Below are 7,717 nucleotides of genomic sequence, written 5' to 3'. Positions count from 1 at the left end.
GGTCCTGTAGGAGCTGAGGCCACGTAAGAATTGCAGGTGGAGCAAGTAACTAGGCCAGTTCGTGGAAATTATAAAAGAAATAAATGTATTATAGCTGTGCCGTTTCACTGAGCTGTTTATTGACCGGAGCAATAATGATGTATTTTTGATCCGTGATAAGTACAAGTGTTGAAATACGTCCAAGCCGCAAAAGTGATTGGAAGGTCTGTGTGGGATATAAAGCTTCTCCGAGCCTGGAGCTCATATAATATACGGCTTTCGCTAATTAATAAACATGGGTCTCAAGTCTGTTCCTTAACAGTGAAGCACACTGGCTGGCAAAAATGCTGTCTTTCACTGCGGGACAGTGGGAGGAAGTTTTAGGTAGAAGACGTTAAAAGGACAAATCAGGAAACTAATTTTTAAAACGCGCGATGCCCCAAAATAATGAGAGACATACATATTTGGGTCGAAGAAACAATTCCCGAGAAACCTTTTTATGATGCCCATGTGCAGTCATTCACGAGAGACTTTTGAAACATACAGACCTTTTAAGCATAATTTTAAACATACCGAGAAGTTAGAAGAGTTATAGAGTTAATACACATATACTCACCCATTTTAACTTCCTTTGTGCCTCAGTGTTCCCATCCGTACAATGGGAATAATAACAGAACCTATCTGATGGGTTGTTGGGAAGGCTAAGTGAGTTAATATTTGTAAAGTCATAGGCATGTACTATGCGCTCCACAATGTTTATTATTGTTACGGTTATCGTTGATTTCAACAGCCTGTTGTGAAATCAGTGCCGCAGGGCAAATTCTCCACGGAGGGGCCAGACGTACTATTTTTGGTCCTCGGCCTTGCAGTGCCTTGTAATTCAGATTTGGGTTGTGCCACTGACTAGCTGCGTCCCCCTGAGTGACTCAGCCAGCCTCCCTCTCCTTCAGCTTTCTCCCTGGGACAGGCAATCATAGGAGTGCTCCTTGGCTCTCTTGCGTTGTTGTGGGGATTAATAAAATTCAAACTTCTAAAAGTCTTCCAACATTTCAATATGAGTTTCAACTCGAATCCTGCCAGTTACTGACTCTGTGGTCTTGGGCAAAAGAGTGTTCTCTGTCGTGTTCATCTGTAAAGTGGGAGTGAACCATTTTACAGCATGATGAGGATTAAGCAAAATAACATATGTAAGTCACTTAACGGAGTGCTTGGCAGAATTTATTATTAGTAGTAGGAGTAGTGGTATTAACTAAAGTCCTACTTCATTGACATTTCCTTAGTTTTCACCTGACGTCCCTTTTCTGTGCCAGGATCCCTCCAGGAAACCACATCACAGTAGCTGTCTTGTCTCCTTCGGCTCCTGTCACCGTGACAGTTTGCTCTGCCTCGTGTTTTGATGACCTTGACAGTTCTGAGGAGTGCTGATCGTCGTTTCGTGGAATGTCCCTCAATTGGGGTTTTTCCTCTGTTTTTGTTATGATTAGAAAAACTCCAGTCGAGGGACATTCTACAAAATGACTGATGAGTATTTCTCGAAGTTGGTCGATTGCCATTTCTCTCACAGACCGTACGCATCAAGGGCACGTACCGTCCGTGTGACTCCCCGTGGCTATCTGGCACTTGATCGCCCCGCTGAGGTGGCGTGTGTCAGGTTTTCCACACTTTCAAGGCACTCTTTTCACACACGCCCCCATCTTGGGAAAGAACCCCCATCTAAAGAGGAGGGAGCTAGGTTCCCCCTCCCTGCAGACTGGGTATCTACACAGATGACTCAGAATTCTTGTACACAGGAGATTGGACTGTTCTCCCACTTACGTATTTATTCAGTCGTTTCTTTATATCTGTGTCAGCTCGTGGGTATTTATTTTATACTTTAGGTAATAAGCTGGTACATTGCTATTTACTTTGTTGTGCAAGTCATTCCAGTTTGGGCCACCGGCCGCTCTTTCAAGAATATTAGGGACATCGTCTCCTGTTTCCCTCTGATGCGCTCCCCACATGGTGGTGGTGTTTCTGAGCATTTGCCTCATGCTCATCTTGACTCTTCCCAGTCTTGGAATCAGCCATTTCTCCAGGGAGCCCTGACTCCTTTTTGTGAGGAAAGGTGTTAGGGACCAAGTTCGGGGCAGAGGGACTTGCAGGAATTTGATGCTCAACAATTAGTTCCCTCCCTCCTTTGTGGGGGGTTGGCGTGCACAGGAATGCATAGCCGGTGAGCTAACTGACCGGGCTGCCGGGACACAAGTCAGCCCCACCAGTCAAGCCAGAGGGTTTCATTCGGTTCAGGATGGGTCAGACTCTGCCCTGTGCTCAGCACCGTGAGAACTTACCCTGCCCTCACGGAACCCGGCCCTCTAGAATCCCAGGAGAGGACAGTAGACTCTTGCGTGCTGGAGAAATTCCGACTAGAGAAGAGCTTGTCATATCTCAGAACAGTCGGAGAAGGCTTCTTACATGAGATTGGACTTTCGTGTGGTTTATTCCAGATGAGGAGACTAAAAGAAAAAAAAAAAAGGACGTGGGGAACAGATATTTTCTGGTGGATAGGAAGAGGCCTGATTCCTGAACGACTTTAGCCTTCGGGGTATTTAGATATGAAATGGGGTTTATTGATCTTGGGGGGATGAGTGAGATGGGTTTCAGCCAGTGGTGTGTTGGAGCCAGTTTCACTGGCTCTCACAAGCCAACTGTTCAATTTTGAGGAATTCTGAGCGCAGGTTGGCATCGTGTTGCTAACTTGAAATCGGCCATGGTGGGAATGTTTATACTACAGACATCTGCAAACACTACAAATCAGGGCTCCTCTCTCCCCTCCAGCTAGTTCTTGAACATTTTCCTGCATGCTGCCGGCTTTAGCCATCTGAAAATCTGGTATAATCCCTTACCCTGAATTTCTTTTTTTCCTCTAGTAGTTTCTGGGTTTTTTTCATAGACACGTTTTTGTTCAATACTTTGAGTTCTCTGACAAAAACTGTCAAAACTGGTTAGAAGAAACATGTGTGCCCTCCAGTGAAAACTACGTTTTCCTATATGTTGGTTTAAACTCCGCTAGCCAGAAAATGTTGCAGTTAACTGGGCTGTATGGACACTCTGATGATCGTTCTGGATAACGGAGTTGGAAACGGTACAGTCTTCTATCTTGTCTGTACCCTGTGGGGAGAGCTGTGGTCACCTAAGGATAATCACCCATGTCATATATCAGCAGCGTGGCTGTAGGACTTTTCTCCTTTCTTAGGGCTGGGCTGGCTTGGAGGTATCTTCCTATTTCTTATCAAAAATATGGGAAGAAGTGGTATCATTTTCCTTCAGCTGAGAAACCATGGCTCGGCATCATTCTGCTTGTAGTAGGTAACGCAGTCTTCTATTAGCTTGACTTTTGCAAGGATGATACCTGAGTAATCCGTGGAATAATGCTAAATAAAGACCGTTTTCATGAGGTCCCCTCTTACGCATGCTGTATGGTATTAAGTATTATGCAGAATTAGCTTCAGAGGAGCTCCTATTTCACGCTAGTCAACTAACAGTGGTCACACGTGTGTGACCAAGGAGAGCAAGATGAGGGAGAGAGACAGACCTACTCTAACCCCGAGATGGTGAGTTCTTCACAGCGATCCTAAAAGATAGAGGTGCTGTGCCTTAATTACAGGGATTTCTTTTATCTTGCATTGCACCGTCCATCAGGTAGGTAAACTTTCCCTACCTTTTATTCCTGCCCATAACTGCCTTTCCTCCTGATCCACTGTCAGATGGAGTCCTTGGGGATAGAGCACTCGGAGAGAATATTGCAGGCATTCTGGCCCTATCACAAATCTGCCGAGTTCACTCTGAGTCATATTCTCTTTTAGTCCAAATGATTCCTAGATGGGAAGGCTCTCAAATTTTCACTGATTTCCTAGAACCCTCCATTTCCTTAGCTGCCTCCCATAAATCAGCCTTCTCAAGCAAGAGTGACTTGGACGTCTTTGGGATATCCTGGTCCAAACAGATCGCTTGAAGAGCTCCCATGCAGGGCCACGTGTTCACAAAGCTGTTTTTTTTTTTTTTTTAATTGTGAGAAAATATATGTAACATAGAATTTGCTGTTATTTTTAAAGATTTTATTTATTTATTTTGAGAGAGCTCGTGAGAGAGCATGAGTGGGGTTGGGGGGGAGGGTCAGGGGGAGAGGGAGGAACAGACTCCCCACTGAGCAGGGATCCTGCAGCAGGGCTCGATCCCAGGACCCTGAGATCATGACCTGAGCCAAAGGCAGACGCTTTACTGACTGAGCCACCCAGGCGCCCCTGGAATTTCCTATTTTTAAGTATGCAGTTCACTGACATCGAGTCCATTCACATGGTTGTGCAACCATCACTACCATCCATCTTCAGAATGTTTTCCATCTTCCCAAACTGAAACTCTGTGCTCATTAGGCACGAACTCCCCATACACCCCTCCCCCCCAGCCCCTGGCAGCACTGTTCTACTTTCTACCTCTGTGGATTTTACCTTTCTGAACACCTCAGATAGGGGGACTCATGCAGTGTTTGTCTTTTTAATGGCTGGCTTACTTCACTTCACAAATGTCCTCAAGGTTTGTGCGTGTCCTAGCACGTATCAGAGTGTCAGCCCTATTTAAGGCTGAATAATATTTCATTGAATATCTACCACATTTTGTTTATTCATGTTCCAGTTGCTTTTTCTACCTTTTGGGTTTTGTACATGGTGCTGCTATGAACCTGGGTGAACACAGATATATGTTGAACTCCCTGCTTGTACTTCTTTTGGGTATATGCCCAGCAGTGGAATTGCTGGACCATATGGTAGTTCTATGTTCGTTCAGTTTTTCGAAGGATGGCCGCCCTGTTTTTCCGCACCAAATGCGCCATTGGACATTCCACCAGCAGGGGCACAAGGGAGGCCATTTTTCCACATCCTGGCCAACTTGTGTCATTTTCTGTCTCCATTGCTTTGTGTTTGCTGTTGTTTGCAAATAGCGTTCCTCATGGGTATGAAGGATGTCACTGTGGCTTTGATGTGCATTCCCCTAATGATTGGCAATATGTATCTTCTTCAAAGGAACATCAGTTTAAGTCCTTTGGCCGTTTTTTAATCAGGTCATTTTTTTTTTTGTGGTAGGGAAGGTGTCCTGTTGATTACCTGGGTAGTGCACGGCTTCAAGAAGCCCTGGAACAGTTGTCTGGTCTTCCATGAGGCAACCGATTCTGTTTGCACATACATAATGCAGAGACGAGCACACAGACACTTGCCAGTCTGGAAAGCTCCATCTCGTATTGAAGGACCTGCCCTTGCTGCTTACTTGGGGGGGGGGGGGTTTCACGGTGGACACTGCAAAACCAGGTCCCTCAATGCTTTTGGACACTGCACGTTACCACCATCTAACTTTGTACTAAGTATTAGCCTTAAAAATAAAACTTCCAGTTACTCGTCAGCAAAAATGGGTTTACTCAGGAAGAGCAAAAAATAGCTAGTTGGGATACGGAAGCTACAGCAAAACCATAGTTAAGTCCAACAAATGAGGAAGAGGAACGTTATTTTATGGAGAAGGAGGATGTTGGAAGGAGTTGTGTGGAAGGAAACTCTGTTGGAGAAGAGCAAGAGTTCAGGGCGATGAGCGGTTCTCACTGGCCGAGTTGCGGGGGTGGTCGAATTGTAGGAGATGCGATGTGCATCTTCCCCTGTTGGGACCTGTAATTGGGCTGCTTTTCTGCTGATGATTCTTGTCTTGGGGTCGGTGATGGATCGTTTTCCTGTGATTGATGTTGTGTGGTACAGCGCCTCCTCACCAGCCTCCCCTGCTAGTCTCCCAAGTCCGCTTTAATGAGGTTTCCTTTATTAATTTTCACATAAGCAACAATATAATCTATTTGGGGGAAAAGGAGGAAGCAGAAATTATGTCTTCTCATTTCCCAGTATAATGCTACTCTGGACCAGGGGTTGACAGACTCTGGCCTGTGGGCCAAATCCCACTCCCACCTATTTTTGTAAATAAAGTTTTATTGGAACACAACCATGCCCCTTGGGATAGTTCTGGTCTGTGGCTTCCGTGGTGCTACAGTGGCAGAGCTGGGTGGTTGTGATGGAGATCCTCAGGCCCACAGAGCCTCAAACATTTGCTCTCTGGCCCTTTCCTGAGAAAGTTTGCCAGCCCTTGGCTGTTGTAGACATTTAAAAGATACCCTCTTAAAAAACCTTGTGTATAATATAATGATGTTGACTGCTGACTGTTCACCCTACGGCAAGCACTTTGAAAACTCTAAAGCTCACATAGATATGAGGATGATAGCTTTTAAGTACTTCTTGAACTCCAACTTTGCATCCAAAATTGTGTCCTTTAGGCCTCTGTTATTTGATGGGGGACAGTACCGTTTGCATCCTGCACCCCTCTGCTGTTGCCAGACGTGGCTGAGACGTGGCTGGCACGGGCAGCCCATTTAAAGTCATCGTCCCTGACTCTGGCCTTTCCCTGTGCTCTTCCCTGTCAGTCCCGAACTCGGGTGAAGTAGCTGTGATCTTTCACAGCAGCGAGAGGACTTGTACGGCGGGGGCATGGCCCTAAAGTGTACGGCATGAAAACCGTACTGCCTTTGACCCTAACAATAGCATCCTGCTTCTCTTACTCCTCCCTCCAGGTCAGAGGGGCAGCTTTGCCAAGCCGATGATTGCCAAGTTTGGAATTCTGAGATACTGTTGGTTTTGCTGATTTTCTTTCGCCTTCTGTTTCACCCTTTGGCCATTCATACAGTAAACGTATGCTGATGGCTTGAAGAATTGTTGACGTATAGGGAGACTGCCTTTGAAAAGTCCACACGGCACGTTTTGGCAATTCAAGAATAGTAAACATTGACTATATTCTATATATTACCTTATTACATTATAGATAATACTCTCTGAGACCATTGGAAAGCCTACACACACACACACACACACACACACACACACACACTCATTCACTCATACCCACCCACAAACACAGATACCCAAGGAATCATAAAGCCAGGAGTGACATCTACCTGAAGATATTTTCTGTTAAGTCATTTTGTATAATCCAAATAGGATCCGAGTTATGGATGAACTTGCTCACATTTTGCTGCAGATACCATATTTATCTAAAGGCAAAATAGGGTCCTTGTCCCATTTTATGGACTCTTTCTGCCCCAGCTGAGATGCGTCAGTGAAGTGACAGGCATGGCTCGTAATAGTGCTGATATATTGAAAACACTGTGGTCCTTTTCCTTTACATTTTGAGAAGGAAAGTTGACCTCCCCTCCCCGCACCCCTATAATCTAATCATCAGTATTTCTCTTCCAGATCTAGTACTCTAACCTCCAGTGATTTTAATGACTCTTCTTGGAAACCATTCTCCAGATGCTATCTCCCTCTTGAGTTACAGGCTTTGCTGTTGAGGTTGGATCTCTTGGGATGGTCTTTCTGTAGATGATTTCCTCAGTCGGTACAAGGGCCGTATTTTTTTTTTTTTAATTTTTAGATTTGTGTATTTTTACTCCCTAAGAGCAGTTCTCCACTAAATGTTTGGTATGTATTTACCATTATCTTTCCAATTTGAAGGCAAGTTTTTGGAATTCAGACCCTGCCCTTTGAAGCCCTGGTGACTTCTCAGAACAACTTGGTGTCATTCGTGCTTTTAGTAAGCAGCCCTCTTATTTACAGTCCGATGAGAATTCATTCATTTCTGCATATTTTGAATGTCCGCCATATATGTCGGGCACTGGGCTAGG

The 7,717-nt window shown here is 45.0% G+C and overlaps 1 protein-coding gene across 2 annotated transcripts in view; it reads left to right on the top strand.

The window, feature by feature from the left end:
* ATXN1 (ataxin 1) overlaps nucleotides 1-7,717 on the top strand; it is a 244,130-nt gene that overhangs the window by 40,731 nt on the left and 195,682 nt on the right. The gene's annotated exons all lie outside the window — the stretch shown is intronic.

The sequence above is a fragment of the Ursus arctos genome, unplaced genomic scaffold (genome assembly GCF_023065955.2).
Source record: "Ursus arctos isolate Adak ecotype North America unplaced genomic scaffold, UrsArc2.0 scaffold_31, whole genome shotgun sequence".
Taxonomy (NCBI): domain Eukaryota; kingdom Metazoa; phylum Chordata; class Mammalia; order Carnivora; family Ursidae; genus Ursus; species Ursus arctos.
This window is presented reverse-complemented; position numbering and strand designations above follow the sequence as displayed.